The sequence below is a fragment of the Cryptomeria japonica genome, chromosome 3 (assembly GCF_030272615.1).
Source record: "Cryptomeria japonica chromosome 3, Sugi_1.0, whole genome shotgun sequence".
NCBI classification, from domain to species: Eukaryota; Viridiplantae; Streptophyta; class Pinopsida; order Cupressales; family Cupressaceae; genus Cryptomeria; species Cryptomeria japonica.
This window is the reverse complement of record NC_081407.1, coordinates 118,328,392-118,349,655: the sequence shown is the minus strand read 5'-3', so window position 1 is coordinate 118,349,655 and position 21,264 is coordinate 118,328,392.

Here is a 21,264-nt window from a genome sequence, read left to right as displayed (position 1 = left end):
AATTACAAAGGGAGGCTGGAATTACAAAGGGAGATTAAATTGGAAACAGTTTTGAAGGCCTATGACAGTGTCAAGGAGGAGGTAAGAGGCAAGGATAGCATCATTGCCAAATTGCAGAGCCAGCTGATGGGACAACACCAACAAGGTGAGTCTTCAACATTGATGATTGCCTCTTCTCCTGCAAGACCTCCACCTACTCGCCCCATTATTGAGCTCCCACCATCTCCTGCACCTTCCAGCTCCCAAATGATTGAGATAACTTCCCAAGAATTAGAGAACCTGAAGCAAGCTCAGGCCTTTTATGCAGGGAAGTATGAGGAGAAAATAAAAGCCACAATCTCCAATTTTGCAGATACTATAAATGCCTCACTGCTTCACAATAGTGTGGGAAAGGTCATGGAGATATGGAATGAATTAAAGAGAGATAAGGCCATTTTGACACCCATTTTTGACAGATAGAGGCCTAGGGAGCAAGATCTAGAGTTCATGTGTGTATCCTATGATGAAGCAAGAGCTAATCCCATTATCAAATCCACTTCTGATATCGCTAAGATCTTATTGCAATTGGCAACAGAAGTGGATAATGTGGAAAGAAGGGTTAAATTACTAAAGAAAGAATACACTGATCAAGTTTGTGAGTTGCTCCCAGGAATTTTTGCCAATCCGGATCAGTTGAAAGATAAGCAAATATGGCTTAAAGAGATAGAAGTCAAATTGTCAGCAAGGGTAAAGGGAATCATTGATCTTGATGATACCTCTTTCTTTGTTATAACAATACAAGAAATAGAAAAAATTAAGTCACACTATAGTTTTCTTAATTCAGAAGTCAACAAACTGAGAAATTCTTGGGAAAGGTTGACTAAAAGTAAAGATGATGTGATTAATTTTTCATGGCTGACAGAAGAGACATATAATGAGTGGGAAGTTAAATATTCCACCCATGATCCGGAGCAGTTGGAGAGCGCCCCTGAAAAGCCAGAAGAGGTTGCAACTGAACAACCTATTGAACAGACTGCAGAGGCTGAAAAGAGCGCATAACTGTTTCACGTAAAAATTGTAACCTCATCAACTTTGGAAATAATTGTAACAAACTCTCCTCGAGAAGTCCGAAGCTTTGTGCATCCATGTTGTTATAAATGGATACCAGGACTAGAGGGAAAGGGATCACAAAATTTTGTATGAAAATGCTGCAGAAATTTATCTGAGCTTTTCTAAGTCTAATGGAGAATCAGAATTTATTGTAATACTCTTTAAAATGAATATCAATATACAGGCCATCGGTTTTGAGTAAAAGTTATGTGTTGTCTTCACGTTTGTTCACAAATTTATTTACTGTCTTTATTTTGAATAATCCAGGGTTGTTTAGTTTGAATGGAATTGCAAAGCAATCTCAGTATAAGTGTTTGTTAGCTTTTCTCTTTAGAAGGGAAATTAAATACGCAGGATCACTCATACTAGTAAATTTTTTGGAGGGAACTTTGAATTTTGAGGACCATAGTTTAGTCTAGAATGATTGAATTCTTATATGTGCCAAGCATATATCAGGATTAGTGGAAACCAAGCCGACGGGAAGCATAAGGATATATTAGTTCAGAAGTTTTATTTGAATTTAAGTGACTCTGTAACCTTGGATAAAGCACTAGTGTTAATCGAGGATGTTTATTGCATACTTTGTTGATCAAAAATACTGAAGTTAAGTACAGTTTCTATTCATTGTTTTTAGTTGATTTCAAGGTGAATGAATCCACTGGTTTTCTGGACTAGTTTGCTGTGGGTTTATTGTTTAAAAGTGTGAAGTTAATTCACAAAGGTATACCCACCTGGGCTCTAAGGAAGCCCGAAGTGTAGAAGGTTTAAATCAAACCTTGTCATATGTTGTCTCTGGAATTTCCTTATCTTTGATGTTTTCTCTGCACCTAGTTTAGACCATATTATCTTAAGGACATTGAAGGGAATCAAATTTTGAGGCCAACAAAAGTGGCGACTCTGCTGGGGACCAGTTATAACAAAGATAAAGATACAGATCTGCGCTGAGACTTGTGGAGAGTATTGTTGTGTTGTGAGTAAGACTGCTTGTTTTTTTTTTTCCCATAGTTTTGTGGGTGGTGACTCTGTTACTATTGAACTAGTCCTTGTGAGAATACGAATTTTCTAAAAGAAAGACAAGCAAGATGCAAGGAAATAAGAACACAAGATCATTCATGAAGAAACATCCTCGTAAAACCTTGCAAGAAGGTCTGCCAGAGTAGTCACGAAGAGGCCAGAAGAGATCTGTGATGCATGAGCCATCAAATGCTGCGTGGGTGCAGAAAAGCAACAATACTGGTAAGATGCCTGATCGACCTGTCTATGCAAAGTCAAATTCATCTTCTAGAGATTCAGAGCATGATATTTTAGGTTTCCATTCAGGATTGTTTGGAAATATTGATGATGCACCTATTTTAAGTCGAGACCTATCTCATGTTAGTGTTTTTGCAAAAGATAGAACCAGTTCAAATGCAATTAGGCACTCTGTTCCTAGGACAGTAGATGGGAACATTAGTTTGATTGACATAGATCAAATTAATGCATCAGACTCTAAAGAAAATTATCCTGATGAGGATAAAATGTCTCAAGAGATTGAAGAGTTAAACAAAAGAGTTCATCATTTAATATCCCTGAGAGCCCAAAAAGAGGCAAATAAGGAAAAGGAAGTTAAAGCCAAAATAATGGAGAGAGATAGGCTTCTTAGACAGATAGTTGATCTTGAAGTGATTGCTAAGGAAAAGGAAAAAGGTGATGAGGAAGGCCCAGTGATTAGGGAGATCCTAATCCCTAAGATTAGACCAGCTTCTAAGTCAGTAGCCCAGCCAAGTAAGGAAGTATCTAATGACTCCCAGCTTCCTAAAGTTAGTTTAGACAAAGGGAAACAGATATGGGTAGATGATGAAGTAGAGTCTAAAACTGGAGAAGGGATTTCTCATAAGATCCTAGCACATGAGAGAGAGATGGAAAGGAAGACCTCCAAATGGAATTGGAAAAGGCTGAGTTAGAAGCAGCAAATCAGGAAGTTAAAAGAAAGATAAACTACTTAAAAGCTCCCCCTATTACATTCCCATCGGAAGATCTTAGCAAGCCTAATCCCCAGCACACCTCTTTTCCTCAGGTCAATACTCAACCTGCAGTACATACTAACATTGCCTCAGCAAGTCAGATACCTTCAAATAAATAGTACACCCAAACATCTCAATCCCCAGTCCCAAAAGCTAAAATGATCATGGGAAATAATAGTATTGTTTCCCCTTTTCAAAGAAAGCCAATTAATCTAGAACAATATAGGCAATTGTTTTTTGATGGGATCCCAAGGCATCCAAATCATGTTCCCACTGAGCTAAGAGACAAACTCCATAAGTTTGCTGGGAACAATGCAGTCAGTGCTGAGGAACATCTGAAATCTTTTGGGGATCTGATAAAAGATTATGAGATAGCAGATGAAGATGTCATTATGAAACTGTTTGTTCAATCCCTGGTTGATGATGCAAGAGATTGGTACAGAGGTCTTCCAGTAGCTAGTATAGGTTCATGGGAAGAGTTCAAAAATTGCTTTCAAGAACAGTATGGTGATAAGACTAATGTGAGTTTCATGCTGAATGAGTTCAATAACATTAGAAAATCTGAAAATGAAATAGTCACTGATTTCAATGCTAGATTCCAGAAAGCTATGCATAGATTGTATCAGGTAATGAGGCTAGATGACAATATGTGCCTTAATACATATTATAATGCATTTGATTCCAAGATGGCTTATATCTTGAGAGATAAAAATCCTCATAACCTGAGGGATGCCTTTAGAATTGCCATAAATGTAGAAAGTAATAGAAAGGCATTTGGAAAATTAGGAAGAAGGACAGATGGAAGATTATGGCATGAAACCTAACAAAGTTGCTAAAGGAGATGATAAAATGGACAAACTAGTTAATGCTATGAAAGATTTGACTGCTAAGGTTAGCAAAAATGATAAGCCCCACTATAACTGGCAGGATAGACCTCCTAGATTACATGATATGCCATACAATACAAATTGGAAGGATGGTAAACCCCAAGTTGAGAAGCCTAAAATTGCCCAAAGCCAAGACACACCAGATCCTTTGAAAGGGAAAACTGTTAATAATATAGAAAATACTCCTTGGTGTATTGCTTGTGATGGACCACATTCTCCTCATCAGTGTGCAGTGGCTCAAGCTCTGGAAGAATCTATGAGGCCAGAAGCAGAGCCTGGCATCAATATGTTTGAAACCATCCTAGAAAGTGATGAGGAATCTATGCAAAGTGAATACAGTGATGTGCTGGATAATGAAAGGTTAGTGCAAGGACAGTTAGCCTTAAGTTGGCATCCTACCTTGAATGTGGTAACAATTGAAGATGAAGAAGGTCATCTTAGGAGGCCTAGTGAGGAAGAAGTTAAAAATCTCACTAAGGCTGCAATCGCTAAAGTAAAACATAACTACAATCTGAGAAGCACCAAGAGAGACACTGATCAAGGTGAGCCTGGTTCTATGTTTGTAAAAGAAGTCACAAAGAAAGGGGCATCAAGCAGTGTTACTGCTATTCTTAAAGCCAGTCAAGAAAAAGAGGAACAAGTTAAGGACTTACCTAAAAGCATAGATGACAAAAATGCTGGTGATGTGCAAAAGGCAGAAATGGTGAAGAAGGCCAGTCAATTCAAAATAGAAAAGGTTAAGGTTAATACTGGAAAATGTAATAATTCTGCATTTGATATGGCCCAAGCTTTAACTCAAATGAAAGTCACTGTTCCATTAATAGAATTGCTAAAGATTAAAGAACATAAGGATGCAGCTTTGTCTTTATTCTCTAGTATATCTGATAACGACTTAGTATTACCCACCGGTTCGGATAAAGTTAGAAAGGATCAAGAGTTCCAAACCCCAGAGGTATATGTTGGAACCACTATTACTCAGGAGCCTTCTCAGGTGGATCCCTTCTATGTTACTTTGCTAGTTAATAACCGGTTAATTAAAAACTGCATGATAGATTCAGGAGCAGCTGCTAATGTAATGCCCTATGGTGTTATGAAAGAATTAGGATTGTAAGTAACTACTGTGTATGGGAAATGTTATGCCATGGATAACAGAGAAGTGCCTGTGATAGGTAGAATGAAAGATATAGAAGTAAAAATAGCTGCATTTCCTGAAGCTACTTATAAAATGGATGTTATTGTCACTGATACTAAACCCCATTATGGCATGTTGCTTTCTAGGCAGTGGGCAGCAGCAGTGGGGGGAAATATTCAACTGGACTTGTCTTATGCTACTATTCCTATTGGTGGCAATCACGTCAAACTATACAGGGAGCCACGAGCTCCTAAGGTAATTGAAAAGGTGGACCCTAGTATGCTTAATTGTATGATTGATGTGGATTTAGATAACTTCAAACTTCAGCCAGTATGACCTCAGTTGAAGAACACTGACCCAATTGCAGTCGAGCTACAAGCACAGCAGTATGGGTTGTGGCAGATGTATTTTGATGGAGCTTGCTCCAAAGAAGGATCTAGAGCAGGGGTTCTTTTTGTATCCCCATCAAGTATAACTTTTAAATATTCATTCTTATTGGCATTCCAGTGCACAAATAATACTGCAGAGTATGAAGCCCTGTTATTAGGACTTGAGGTTGCAAAAAAGCATGGAATCCGACTGTTGAAAGTGATGGGCGATTCAGAGCTGGTTGTCTCTCAGGTAAGATCTAAATATGCATCCAAGAATGATAAATTGAAGCAATATAAGCATGCTGTTTGGGATGTTATTGAATATTTTGATGCCTTTTCTATCAATTGGATAGAGCGAACAAAAAATATTATGGCAGATTTCCTAGCTAATGTTGCTTTAAAAAATGATGATGCAACACTAACTGATATTTCCACTGTGGAAATAAAAGCTAGGCCTACTATCCCTAATAATGTATATAATTGGCAAGTTTTTGCTGATGATGAAGATATTCTTAGGTTCATCCAATGTGTTGATGATTATGATGGACAAAAAATTGATTGCAATGCATTGGTGGAAGTGGTGGATGACAAAGAGACAGTGTTTGGAAATGATATTGTCCAGTTAGAAACCAATGAGATACCTAAAGGGTTAGTAGAGTTAGAGAGTATGTTTAGTTATAATGATAGTCATTTACACCAGCAATCTACCACCAAGTTAGAAGAATTGGAGGAGGTCAACCTGGGGACAGAATCATCCCCCAAGTTGGTATATATTGGAAAGAAGCTACCCCCTCATATTAGGACTAATCTTATCAATTTATTGAAAAGGTATAAGCATGTCTTTGCTTGGTCTTATGAAGACCTAAAGGCTTATAGACAAGATCTTTTTCAGCATGAAGTTCCTTTACTTCCAGATGCTAAGCCATTCAGATAGAAACAGAGACCTATCAACCCCTTATTAGAAACAAAAATGCAACAAGAGTTGACAAAATTGAGAGAAGAGGGAATTATTAAACCAATAAGACATTCTTCATGGGTCTCTAATCTGGTCCCAGTAAGAAAGAAGAACGAAGACATCAGATTGTGTGTTGATTTTAGGAATCTTAATGTTGCTTCTTTAAAAGATAATTATTCATCCCTGAATATGGAAGCAATGCTACAAAGAGTGACAGGATGTGATCTTTTATCCATGATGGATGGTTTCTCAGGATATAATCAAGTGTTGGTAAAGGAGTCTGAACAGTTTAAAACAACTTTCACTACTCCATGGGGAACCTATGTATATGTGAGAATGTCATTTGGATTAAAAAATGCAGGGGCTACATTTCAGAGAGATATGGATGTGGCTTTTAAGGAATTCATAAATATCATTATGGTGGTTTACCAAGATGATTTAACTTGTTTCTCAAAGAGAGCTGATGATCATTGTGGACATCTAGAGAAGGTGTTCGATAAAGCCTTGGAATTTAGTGTATCACTGAATCCCAATAAATGTCATTTTGGGGTCACCGAAGGAAAGTTATTGGGCCACATAGTTTCCAAGGAAGGGGTAAGAATAGACCCTGAAAGAATTGAAGCAATTAACAGAGTCTCTGAACCTAAAAATGTGAAAGGTATTCAATCCTTTTTAGGCAAAGTGAATTTTGTCAGGAGATTCATTGCAAACTTTGCCGAGATAGTGAAGCCTATTGTCAAGTTGCTCAAGAAGGAGACAAAGTTTCGTTGGGATCAAGAAGCTTCAAAAGCTTTTGATGAGATTAAGAAGGCAATCCAGGAAGCACCAGTGTTGAAATCCCCAGATTATGGTAAGCCTTTTTCTCTGTTTTCTTTTGCTTCATATCACACGGTGGCTGCAGTATTATTACAAAAGGACAATGAAGGATATGAACATCCCATAGCCTTCTATAGTAAATCTTTGCAGGCGGCAGAACTGAAATATGAAATCATGGAGAAACAAGCTTATGCCCTAGTTAAAGCTGTTAAAGCTTTTAGGCCATATCTGGTGAATGCAAACGTCATTGCTTATGTTCCACATGCTGCTGTTAAAGATATTTTGTCTCAGTCTGAAGTTACTGGGAAGAGGTGTAGATGGATCAATAGAATTCAGGAGTTCAATTTGGAGATGAAGATCACTAAATTAGTGAGAGGGTTAGGTTTGGCTAAGCTCATGACTGAGTCAAATCTCATGAATGTAGAAATACACAATGTTGAGGTTAAAGATGTTTTGGTTACTGGTATTGAGAGACAACCTTGATACACAGAGATAATCCAAGTATTGAAAGGTAACATACTCCCAGAAGAGATGACATAGAATCAGAAGAGAACTTTGAAGCTTAAGTCCCAAAAGTATGTGCTCATTCAGGGTGATCTTTTCTGAAGAAAGAAAGATGGAGAGTTACTAATGTGTTTGGATGAATTTCAAGCCAAACAGGTGTTAATTGAAATGCATGATGGAGTATGTGGAGGCCACTATTCTACTAAGACTACTGCTGGTAAGATAATACGAGCTGGGTATTATTGGCCTACCTTATTTAAAGATACCCATGCATATGTTTGAAGATGTGATCCATGTCAAAGATTTTCTTCTAAGCTCAAGTATGAAGGAGCCTTACCCCTAAATCCAGTCTCTGTAGAAGCTCCTTTTGTCCAATGGGGCATTGATTTTATTGGAGAGATTGTTGAAAAGTCAGGAAGAGGTCATGGATGGATTATAGTGGCCACTGATTATTTTACCAAATGGATAGAAGCCATCCCTACAAAAAGAGCTACTAGTAAAATTGTCATTGATTTCCTGATGGATAATATTGTGACTAGATTTGGAACACCTGCGAAATTGGTAATGGATAATGCTATGTGTTTTAGATCAGAAGAATTTGTAGGTTTTTGCAATAGTCACGGTATACTCATGTCCTACTCATCACCTTATCACCCTCAGGGGAATGGACAGGCAGAATCCAGCAACAAAAGCTTGTTAAATATCATCAAGAAAATCTTAGAAGAAAACAAGAGGTCTTGGGATCAAAAGTTGAAGTTAGCCTTGTGGGCAGATAGGATAACAGTTAAAAAATCCATTGGAATGTCACCTTTTGAGTTGGTTTATGGTACCCAAGCCAGACTACCGGTAAATAACCTTCTTCCAGTGTATAAGTTTTTGCAGGATGAGGACATGGAGATATCTGAACCGATGGAAAACAGAATGATCCAAATTGTAGAAATGGAGGAGCTTAGGACTTCTGCCCATAAGAAAAATCAGAAGATCCAGTTGCAGTCAAAGTATCTTTTTAATAAAAGGACATCATTAAGGAAGTTTCAAATTGATGACATGGTTCTTCAGTGGAATGCAAAAGGACAAGATAAAGGAAAGCATAAAAAATTTGAATCACTATGGATTGGCCCTTTTGTGGTTTGTGACCTGAATGGTAAGGATTCATATTTTTTGAAGAATATGAATGATGAAATGCAGGAATTTCCAGTGCATGGACAATTCCTAAAGCATTATTTCTCCTAATGTCCATGCACGGTAGGTCCTTTGTTTGTATATATTTTGTTTTCTTTCCTGTTTTCTGGTTTTGGTCTGTGTTTTGGTCTGTTTCTCCAGAGTTTCTGATTTTTCTTGTGTTGATTTCGCAATCAACCATCCCCAGTCAGAGCCGTTGTTATCACTGTTTTAAATTTGGTTCTTCTTTCCCCATAATTGGCTGTGGTACCTTGAAAATTTTCGAATAGAGTGTAGTCCCAAGTGCTTCAGCTTTATTCTAAACCTAGAGGGTTTAAGGGTTTTTAAGTTTCAGACCTTATCTTTTTATTTTAAACCCTCTGGTTTCTATTTTGTCGTTACTTTATTTCACTTAAGTATGGGTCGCGGGGTCGTGGGAAGTGTCCCCCCTTGTTATTAACCTAGGCGGTTAAATTGATTATTTGAAAAAATTTCGCCTTATATTATTTCGTTCTAAAGTGTCGGGCTCAGTAAACGTCGATCAATTTGAGAAAGGATCCGACGGTTGGCATTATTTTGCTAGGGTAAAATGCTTCCCCTTTAAGGCCGTGAAATAGCGAGAATGAATGTCAGCCGGCCATGTGTCATGACGGAGGAAGTAAAGGATGTGGCTGTCAAAGAAAGTGGGGCCCCCGTGGTTTTCTTCTGGCGTATTAAAAGGTAGCACGTGGCACAAGTCACCACAGTCAGCGGGTCAGGATTAAAGGTTCAAAAGTGGGCCCCAAAGATGAGTCAGGTCGCAGGTGGAGATGATCTGGCAGGGACAGCTCTTAACAATTTATTGAGACCCCGTGGCTCCTTCCAGCAAATGACAGAATGACAAGTCAGATCCGAAAGTGACAAGGCGCCAGGTGTCCATTACGTGTCCGCGGGTCCACCTCTTCTGAAAACCTTTAAAAGGGTTTAAATGTTGATCAATTTGAAATATGATCTAACGGCCCGCGCTATTTCGCAAGGGTAAAGTGCTCACTTCTTAAGGCCACGAAATAGAGAAAATGAATAGGGACCATCCACGTGTCTTGATGACACGCGGTCTAAAAGGAAACTGTGGGTCCCTATGGTTCCTGCTTGACAAATGAGAAATTGACAAGTCAGCTCCGAAAATGACAAGGCGTGGAATGTCCGTGACGTGTCCGTGGGCCCACCATTTCTGAGAGCCTTTTTGAAGCGTTAAATACCGATCGACTGCAGAGATGATCTGACGGTCAGCGCTATTTTGCAAGGGTAAAGTGCTCACCCTTTAAGCCCATGAAATAGCGAGAATGAGTGTCAGCCGTCCACGTATCTTGATGATTACGTGGGAGATAGACCTATTGAAATGAAAGTGGGGCCCCCATGGTTTTTCTTCTGGCAAGTGATAGAGTGACAAATCAGCGTAGCAGGTGACTAGGTGCCAGGTGTTAGTGACGACTCAGCGGACCCACCATTCCTGAGAACCTTTTCAAAGGATTAATTAGTGATCAACTTGAAGGATGATCCAATGGCCCACGCTATTTCGCAAGGGTAAAATGCTTCCCCTTTAAGCCCGCGAAATAGCGAGAGTTAACGAGGGCCGTCCACGTGTCATGATGATGACATGGCCAAAAGGGAAAAATGTGGGCCCGTCACAGTATAAAGGGAGGCATTCGGCCAGTATCAAAATGGAATGCGAAGGGATTTTCTAAGCCAATGGTCAGATGCCGTGTGGTATTATGTAGCCAATAGAATAACGGGACCCAGACTAAAGACAAAGCCGTCAAAATGAAATTAACAGTGAGACACTTGCAGGAAGGTTGCGACCCGTTGGAGCTAAAATATGAATTCTCGTATGAATTCGATTTTAAAAGGACGGCCGAAGCATGCGGAATCAATGTTATAGTTAAGGCCCAGAGTACAAGCATTTGATTTCCTAACAACCAAGTAAGGATATCTTTTAAAAGATTTTTGCAGAAGAGCAGACGTAGAGTTACCCTTTTCTGAAACAGAGCAAGCGGTTCAGTTGCAGAACAATTTCCTTCAAGCAAGCATCAGGTTGGCTCATATTTTGTAGCAATTCTTGTAGGGTGTTTTCAGTAAAATCATTCTTGTGTTGCAGGATTGTTTAAGAGTGATATTCATTTTCTGGCATTTTCAAATGGCTCCTAAAAGGGAATTTTCCGGCAAGGTTAATTATTTAGAATGAAGTGTATGTGATGATTTTTTAGAACAATTGACATTGTCAACTAACCAGGCATCAAAGGCCAAAGAGTTAGTGCCCAAGGCTCCCTGTCTGAAGATAGGAGAAGGATTATATGACAAAGGTAATTGGTTAAGAGACCCACAGGTTGGACTGTCTGGGTTGGGGCTGTTCAGAATCGGATTTGGGATGAGGAATTCTCCTGCTCCTCAAAATAGCATTTGGGAACTAGATGTCAGGAAATTGGTAGTCCCAAGGGTGTTCATGGATACAGACTTGTTAACCCAAATGGCATTGAACTATGATTCAGTCACGAGATGCATCCGGGATGTTAATGGAAAAACCCTTGTGGAAATCAAGGCAAAGGAATTGAGAACAGTGTTTGGACTCAATGAGTTCACAAACTTCCTGGAACCCATAAATTTCACACAATTAGCCCAAGTGTACAGTGCACAGATGAGTCATCTTAGGAATGGGCCTCTTAAAGAACTTTTCCTAAAAATAGGAGGGTTAGCAGTTGTAGGGCCCAACACACAAGAGCCTTTTTCATTGAGTATGTTTACCTTAAGGGCTAAAGGCATGTATTGGGCACTTTGCCAAGTTCTAGGAGAGGATGCTGAAGCAAATATGCCAAATCATTACTTGTTAATAATTGTTCAGATTTTGAATCCTTCTCTTGCTATCACATTTGATTATGCTTCTTATATTGCCGATGCTATCCATGGAGGGTTGATAGGAATAAAAAATGGGAAGGTGGATAGGCCATTCGGATGGTACTCACTCTTGATGCACCTTTTCCTCTTCAAAGGTGGTGATTATTTCGCCAGTGGAATGGACCTGGTAAAAGAGAAGGAAGGAGAGAAGATGCCAGTACAATTATGGAGCACTGTGTTGTCATGGGACAGAGAGGATGCTAGTTTCCTAAAGTTCGATAAATATTTTGCATCCAAAATAAGGACCCTCCTCTGCTCTGATAACCCAAGAGTCCCCAAGGTTCTTCTGGAATTCCTAAGGCCAAAAGAATTCGCAGAGAACATCAAAATTGTTCATAACTGGGGTGACATGTACTTATATCCAGTCTCCACGGTTTTTAGAGTTTTTGGTTTCAGAGGCACCCCATTTTTGTTACCATACCAGGTCCCTCTCAAAGTGGGAATAGTTGAGATCCTTAGACAAATTGGTGGCCTACAAGAGGCAGAGCTAACAGGCAGAGGTAAAGGGACTTTTTTCCCTACAGCTACAATAGCCCATCAATTTGTAATTACAAAGGGAGGCTGGAATTGTTTTGAGGATTTCCTCAAACCCTACCATTTATCCACTGCAGTGTCTAGATGTGCTGATCCAGAGGACTTCTACAATGGTGTGTTCAGGAAGAAGGTAGCATGCAGAGGTAGGCCTCATCAATTCCACTTTCTTCAAGACCTCATCAGGAATGAATTTGATTTAGATGAACAGGAGTTGAGGAAAGAAAAATGGATGGCTTACAAGAAAGCCTTGGATTTTGTGCATCAATTTGATGCTAGCTATGACCCATTATCTAGCTTCTTCCCATTGGAAGAAAAAATAAAGTTTTTGATTGTTTGCTTCGAAGATGTGATGCAAACACTAAAGGAAAAGAGGGAAGCTGTAATTAAGAGCAACCTTGAAAAGGCTAGAATGATTTTGGGCAAGTCAGCTTCCACTAAAGCAATCCCTCCTGGTGACTACACCCTACATAAGAAATCAGGTTACAGTGTGCTAGTGCCTACAACAGGGGAGCCCTCTTCATCCAAAGGAAAGAGGAAGGTGCAAGATGTCATTGACATCCAGGACAGCCCAAAGAAGCAAAGGGTGGGGGAGGAAGTGCAATCAGATACACCCTTGTATTCCCCATCCCAATCCCCTATCCACATAGGACATGAACAAGCAGCAATTGAATACCTCTCACAGTTGGGCAGCTTGGGGGAAATTGCATACACTTATGATGAAGTGGAAGAAGGGATGCCAGAAGAGCCCACTGAAGCACAAATGGACATCACCTCAACTGAACTTAAGGGCTAGGAGTGGGATCCTGAGATAAAGAAGGCCAGTAGTACCTTTTTAGCTGATGATAACTTTGTCACATCTGAAGCATTCATGCAATTTGACTGGAAGTAGCATATAGATACATATAATGCTAGATGTGAAACAAGAAAGGCAGAGCAGCCTAACAAAGATCTAGCATCAGTGGAAGAAGAAATAAAATAGGAGATGATGGAAGAATTCAAAACCATCACTCCTGAACAGGGAAGGGATCTAGTAGCACAAGCTGGAGTGCTCATTTTACCAGAATGGAATATTGTTGATGCTCTGGCACTAGATGCAGTAAGAAAAGAGACTAAACCCATGGAAGGGGTTACATTCAGTAAGGACAATGCTGCACTAGTTATGTGGTTCCTCAAAAGAAATGAGGACAAGAAAGGTAAAGACACTTCAAGGTCAAGTCACCTTGGTGGATTGATGGTCAAAAGAGTACAGAGTACAGGGGTAGTAGAGGCTGCTAGCACTGTGCTAGAAACTGCAAAATTTAGTGTTGCAGTGGCTGAGAAGGAAGCTAAAGAAAAGGAGGCCCTCCAGATTAAATTGGAAATAGTTTTGAAGGCCTATGACAGTGTCAAGGAGGAGGTAAGAGGCAAGGATAGCATCATTGCCAAATTGCAGAGCCAGCTGATGGAACAACACCAACAAGGTGAGTCTTCAACATTGATGATTGCCTCTTCTCCTGCAAGACCTCCACCTACTAGCCCCATTATTGAGCTCCCACCATCTCCTACACCTTCCAGCTCCCAAATTATTGAGATAACTTCCCAAGAATTGGAGAACCTAAAGCAAGCTCAGGCCTTTTATGCAGGGAAGTATGAGGAGAAAATAAAAGCCACAATCTCCAATTTTGTAGATACTATAAATGCCTCACTGCTTCACAATAGTGTGGGAAAGGTCATGGAATGAATTAAGGAGAGATAAGGCCATTTTGACACCAATTTTTGACAGATGGAGGCCTAGGGAGCAAGATCTAGAGTTCATGTGTGTATCCTGTGATGAAGCAAGAGCTAATCCCATTATCAAATCCACTTCTGATATTGCTAAGATCTTATTGCAATTGGCAACAGAAGTGGATAATGTGGAAAGAAGGGTTAAATTACTGAAGAAGGAATACACTGATCAAGTTTGTGAGTTGCTCCTAGGAATTTTTGCCAATTCGGATCAGTTGAAAGATAAGCAAATATGGCTTAAAGAGATAGAAGTCAAATTGTCAGCAAGGGTAAAGGGAATCATTGATCTTGATGATACCTCTTTCTTTGTTATAACAATACAGGAATTAGAAAAAATTAAGTCACACTATAGTTTTCTTAATTCAAAAGTCAACAAACTGAGAAATTCTTGGAAAAGGTTGACTAAAAGTAAAGATGATGTGATTAATTTTTCATGGCCGACAGAAGAGACATATAATGAGTGGGAAGTTAAATATTCCACCCATGAATCGGAGCAGTTGGAGAGCGCCCCTGAAAAGCCAGAAGAGGTTGCAACTGAACAACCTATTGAACAGACTGCAGAGGCTGAAAAGAGCGCATAACTATTTCACGTAAAAATTGTAACCTCATCAATTTTGGAAATAATTGTAACAAACTCTCCTCGAGAAGTCCGAAGCTTTGTGCATCCATGTTGTTATAAATGGATACCAGGACTAGAGGGAAAGGGATCACAAAATTTTGTAAGAAAACGCTGCAGAAATTTATCTGAGCTTTTCTAAGTCTAATGGAGAATCAGAATTTATTGTAATACTCTTTGAAATGAATATCAATATACAGGCCATCGGTTTTGAGTAAAAGTTATGTGTTGTCTTCACGTTTGTTCACAAATTTATTTACTGTCTTTATTCTGAATAATCCAGGGTTGTTTAGTTTGAATGGAATTGCAAAGCAATCTCAGTATAAGTGTTTGTTAGCTTTTCTCTTTAGAAGGGAAATTAAATACGCGGGATCACTCATACCAGTAAATTTTTTGGAGGGAACTTTGAATTTTGAGGACCATAGCTTAGTCTAGAATGATTGAATTCTTATATGTGCCAGGCATATATCAGGATTAGTGGAAACCAAGCCGACGGGAAGCATAAGGATATATTGTTTCAGAAGTTTTATTTGAATTTAAATGACTCTGTAACCTTGGATAAAGCACTGGTGTTAATCGAGATTGTTTATTCCATACTTTGTTGATCAAAAATGCTGAAGTTAAGTACAGTTTCTATTCATTGTTTTCAGTTGATTTCAAGGTGAATGAATCCACTGATTTTTTGGACTGGTTTGCTGTGGGTTTATTGTTTAAAAGTGTGAAGTTAATTCACAAAGGTATACCCACCTGGGCTCTAAGGAAGCCCGAAGTGTAGAAGGTTTAAATCAAACCTTGTCATATGTTGTCTCTGGAATTTCCTTATCTTTGATGTTTTCTCTGCACCCAGTTTAGACCATATTATCTTAAGGACATTGAAGGGAATCAAATTTTGAGGCCAACATTTCCTACGCACTAAATCTTGTTTCCCGTGTACCTACAAAAGTTTTTATTTTTAAAAACCGATTTGATTAAAGGGGTAGTGCCCCATGGTGGGTGCCAGAAATGTGTGCGGGAAAAGCGGGGCAATGAAACTCAAAATGCGAAAATGCAGTCTCAAACAAGCTTGATCACCCACCCACGAGACTTCTTGGTGCAAGTTATGGAGTCATGAGGAATGACTCAACTTCCCAAGGTTGGTTCCATTGTTCTCTATCTCACAAGGTCACTCAAACCAATGCCTTTTCTCTCAGATCACTGAGAAAAGCGATGAATACTAAGAGGGGGGGTGAATTAGTATGCCAAAAATTACTACACTAAAACACTACACAGTCTAAAGATAAACCGGTAAAGCAGTCTAACAGTTAAACTGGTTACCACACATGCAAACCAAAATGTGAATAAAGCATTCACCCACAAAAGCAATACAACCATAACACAAGATATTTGATGTGGAAACCCAACTGGGAAAAACCACGGTGAGATGGAACTCACAAGTCACTATCTACATAATAGAAACCAGACCGGTTAAGGTCAGACCGGTTAAGGTCTTAGAATGTTCTTCACCAGAGCAGATCCTGTTAGGAATCTCAATCTCTGTTAGGAATCTCAATCTTCTGTTTCTCATTTTCATCCTTCTTCTTTTTCTCTTCCTGTTCTTTTGCCGCTTGCTATGTGTCCACAACTTGTTCACCACCCTGATCAGCCTATTGCCCTTGTTCAGTTCCCTCAAAAGGTATGTCCTGAGTGACATCATCTACATCTAGGGCATCGACATCGATGGTGTCGATTGGTTCTTCTACCAGGTTTCCTTCCTCATCAAAGACCTCATCCGGTTTGGAAATAACCGGTTCCTTTTCCGCTTGGAGGTTGGCCATTCATGCTTTGTGAGAGCTGATAGCATGGGCATATGTTGATGTGTATCTTTTTCAACATCATCAACTCTCCCCTCCAACAACTAGAGTCATCTTCTCCTTGTGAAGAAGAGACCTTTATTTTGATCTAGAGCATCAAATAATTCTGAATTTGAGAGTTCGAGGAAGTATTGTGCAAAAACTTTCTCCCTAATCTCCTGTTCCTTTTCAATGGCAATGCACCATTTATTATCCAATGCTTTAAATAATGAATCCGGTGTATGAGATTTAATCTCTGATGGTGACTAGTCATTTTTACATAAATAAAGAATGATTTCCTGTAGTGCTTCATCTTTTTCCTCACTATTGAATTCATCATAATAATCTATTAAATCATGAAGTAACTTTCTCCTAATATTCTTTACTATTCTTTGACAATGTGTCAAAGGTTTGTAAGAGGAGATATCTATATTTACCGGTGCGGATGTTGCCAGTTCATTCTTCTTCATCTTCTTTGTCTGTCTAGCCTTCTTTGGCTGTTCATCAACCTTGGTTTCTTCGGAGTCCGATTCATTTGCCTTAGTCTCCCTCTTTCTTTCGAAGACTTTTGTCAGTGTTACCTCTGGTTTCTTCTTTGTCGGTGACTGCTTGGTCACTCTTGGAGTTGCAGTGGTAGCCAGTGCCGATGCTGCAGGCACTACCTTAGCTTTCTTAGCTATCAGTTCTTTTCCCTTCTTCACTGATGGTTCTTCAACTGGTGCAATCCTCTCCAAGTAGGTTGGATCAAGAGGTGAGGCAATAAGGGTTGAGGCATACCCTTCCAACATGTCAAACATGACTTCATAGCCCATAGGATCCACTTCCTCCATTCTAGGCTCAACAGCCTCCATTAGACATTTGTCCACCTGAATAGTGAAATAGATGTCATCTTTGTATTTCTTCACTATGTCCCCTGAGATTCTTACCCTTTGACTCATCTTTCTTCTGAACTCATCAAAATATTTGTTCAGTACCTCAAGGTAGCCGGTTCCAATGGCTTGCACGCTCTCCTTTATTTGCTTGGTTATCGGTTGGTCAGGTGACCATTGGACATCTCCTACACCTAGAAAGTAGCCTTGGAAATAAAAGAACAACCCTACCAGTAGTTGTCCAAACTTAAACCTCAGTGAGTTGTCCTAATTGATTGCCTTAAGATTTAGCAAGAGTTGCCTCTGCATGCCGATGCATAAGTCAAAAGATGTATCCTCTTTTATCATTTGGTAAGCCGCATTTACTACTGCAGCAGATACAGAATTAATCCTACTAGCTGAAAACGTTTTGTATCCAATCACCATGCATGCATATTTCACCAGATCATTCTTGATAGGATTGACTGTCATGCCCCGTGAATCACTTGTTGAACTGGTGAGCTTGGTCATATCCATTTTGCTCACTTTTCTCGAGGCTGACACTTCCCCTGTGTTGCAGAAACCGGTGACTGCATGAATTGCCTAGGGTGTGATATCATGCATCCTCTCTAGGTACATCTTGTCACCATGGACTCTTCTCAAGATGATCCTGATCTGATCCTCTGTAAAGTCTTCTAGGAAATATACTTGTAGACGCCTAAAAATGGTCAACGCTTGCGGAGTCATACTTTAACATTTGCGCACTGCCTCATTTTAGGTTTTTGCATCGCATTAACATTTCTCCTATGATTCGTACTTGGTTTTTATCATTTGTGAACATCGAGTCATTCTTCTACATTCTTCATTCATCTCGCTCTCAAATTTGGTCTTGTCAACAACACTATCCAGTCATGATTTTAATCGATCTTATCCTATTGCATCAATGTGCGTGCTTATTTGTCATCATTTTGGACATCGTCAATCCTAATTAGGGTTTTGTCCTCCTGTCAATCTTGCGATCGATTTGTCATCGATCGTTGTCCTCTTGTCAATCTTGTTATCTGGCGATTGATTTATCATCAATCCTTATCATTTTCAATCTTGTCATTTAACGATCGATTTGTCATCGGTCGTTGTCATGTTCGATCTTGTCATTTTGCGATCGATTTGTCATCAATCATGGTCATTTTCAAACCTATCGTCTTGGAATCTATTTTGTCATCAATCCTTGTCCTCTTGTCAATTTTGTCATTTGGCGATTAATTTGCCATCGATCATTGTCTGTCTCAATTATGTCAATTTGGATCAATTTGTCATTGTTCCTCGTCAATTGGTGCATTTATCAATCAAATCATTTATCACATTGGTCATTTATCAATCCAAAATCAAATCGAATCGATATCAATTATCCTTTGTCAAGAACTAATTGTCATTCTCGCATTGCTAATTCGTCTTCTAGGGTTTCGTGATTTCATCATTTAACCTTGTGTGTCATTTCTTCCTTTAGGATTAATAAATTATTTATTATCCTAAGTTTTCTCATCACAATTAAATGTTCATTTAATTGGCTAATTATTCCTCTTTGTGAATTAATTAATAAATGACAAATTATTAATTAATTTACCTAATTTCTAATTTCTATCAATTTCTTAATTCCTAAATTCTTAATTCTCTAATTTCCTAATTTTCTAATTCCTAATTTCAATTTCCGTCTATTTCTCTCCTAAATTCATGGAAATGACATGTCAATTTGTCATAAATTTGTCATAATTGACAATCAATCAATTTTGACATAGAAGTTGTCATAATTTGTCATAAATCATCAATCAACAAATTTTGCATAGAAAGTGCATAATTTGTCATAATTGACATAATTGATTTGCAATTTCCATTTGAATTGAATCATGCTAATTTGATCATTTCTCCAATTTATCTATAAACTGGATGATCTTCATCAATCAAAGCTAATTGGTAATCAGATTATCGAATTTCTAATCAATCACATTTTTAGTACTCTTGATCAATAATCTTGTCTACTTGCTTTCAATTATGTATGTGCACTTGTAGGTGAGATCCACAACCAAACTATTTGAAGAGGAAAGAAGAACAATGGAGCCGCATGAAGGAAGCATTTGGATTTACCTCTGGTTTGCATAATCTTTTTGAATGTTTCAATTTTCATGTCTCTATTGAATGTGTTCAGGATAGATCATTGCAATGTGCTTTCGTGATTGAGCTAATGATTAGTATTTTTATATTGTTTGTGATGATTTCCTATTTCCTATACTACAATACTACATTGTGGAATTTCTTCTTCTCTATGACACTAAATTCCAGTTTGATCCTTTTGTCCTTTTCGCAAAATAGACCTAACTGAGTATGAATGGCTAAAGACCCTAGGTCTTCTATTTTGCAATCAATATAATTGGAAATTCCTTCTTCTACTATGACTCCAACTGGAACTTGTGATAAAGCATTATACTTGGACTTCCTCTAAATGAAACTTTCTGACTCAATGGATGTACTTGAACTAGTATGAGATGCGAAAGCCATTGAAGATTATTTCAAGAACACAAAAAATACCTTTCAAATGCGAATTTAGGGCTTCTTGATTCTGCTTCACTTTACTCTCCATTGGATGCCGAATCATCGCTTTGTGTTCTCCACTACCACTTCCAAACTAGATTTGAATCTCTTTCAAGGTTATCCAATTTCTTGAAATCTAAGCTCAAATCGCCTTTTCTTCACTCTGCACTTGAAAACTTTTCTTCACTTGAAAATAGATAGTGACAAATGATTTAAAAAATGCATTTATACATATCTCTCACCTACCGTCATTAATGCTCCTCTATTAGGGTGTAAACCCTAATTTGCCTTTTTACCGTTTCCGGTCTTCTACCAAGCAACAGGTATCGCATACCGGTTAAGGTCATTTACCAGTGTCAACGAGAGGTTTGAAAGCATTTCGCCGTTTGCTCCCCCTAAGCCTTTGAGGCTTAGTTTGTCAGTTCCGATATTTCCACACTAGGTGCAGAAACCGGTTCCTCTTCTGACAATATTGGTTTCTTCTTCCATGTTTTTTTCATGTCTCCTTGAACTTTTTCAACATCTATTTCTCCTTCCTGAGTGACCGGTATATCATCTGATATACTTTTTCTGCTTCTGCAGAATCTTGCAATGTGACCCAGTTTGTTGCAGTGATAGCAAACAAGTCCAGGTGCTCTCCAAGGTCCATTGTACATGTTTCCATTCTTCCTTCTGCATGTTGCAGTAGTGTGACCATGACCATGATAGATCATACAACTTTCTCTCCATCTGGTTGCCCCTTGATGGCCACTACTTCTTGACTAATGATTGAAGACATTAAACCGGTTGTGGTTCCGGTTCATAAAAGGTTCAGGACCAGTTCCTTGGGTCCTCTGAGGATATCTTCCAGTGTTATCCATTATAGACCTACATTCAAATGCTCTACGCCCAAACTTGTTGCATGCATAACAATGACCATTGAACTTATTGGATCTAGGTACATTGTTGATAAAATAAGGAAAATTATTGTAGACTTTGCTCCTACATACATTGGTAGTGTGTCCTTCTTTAAGACAGTTAAAGCAAACAGGTTTGAATTTTTGCTTACCTTTTCCTTTGAGTGTCGGTTTCTTCTTTGATGCTTCAACATTTATTCCTGAGGATTCTCCTTCCTCATGTCCAGAAAAACCAAGACCATTGGTATTCTTTGCCGGTCTAGATGACTCAAGCTTTTGCTCTAGCTTGACTATACTTTTGCCAAACTTAGCAAGTATTTCCTTTGACTCAAAGAGTTCTTTGGA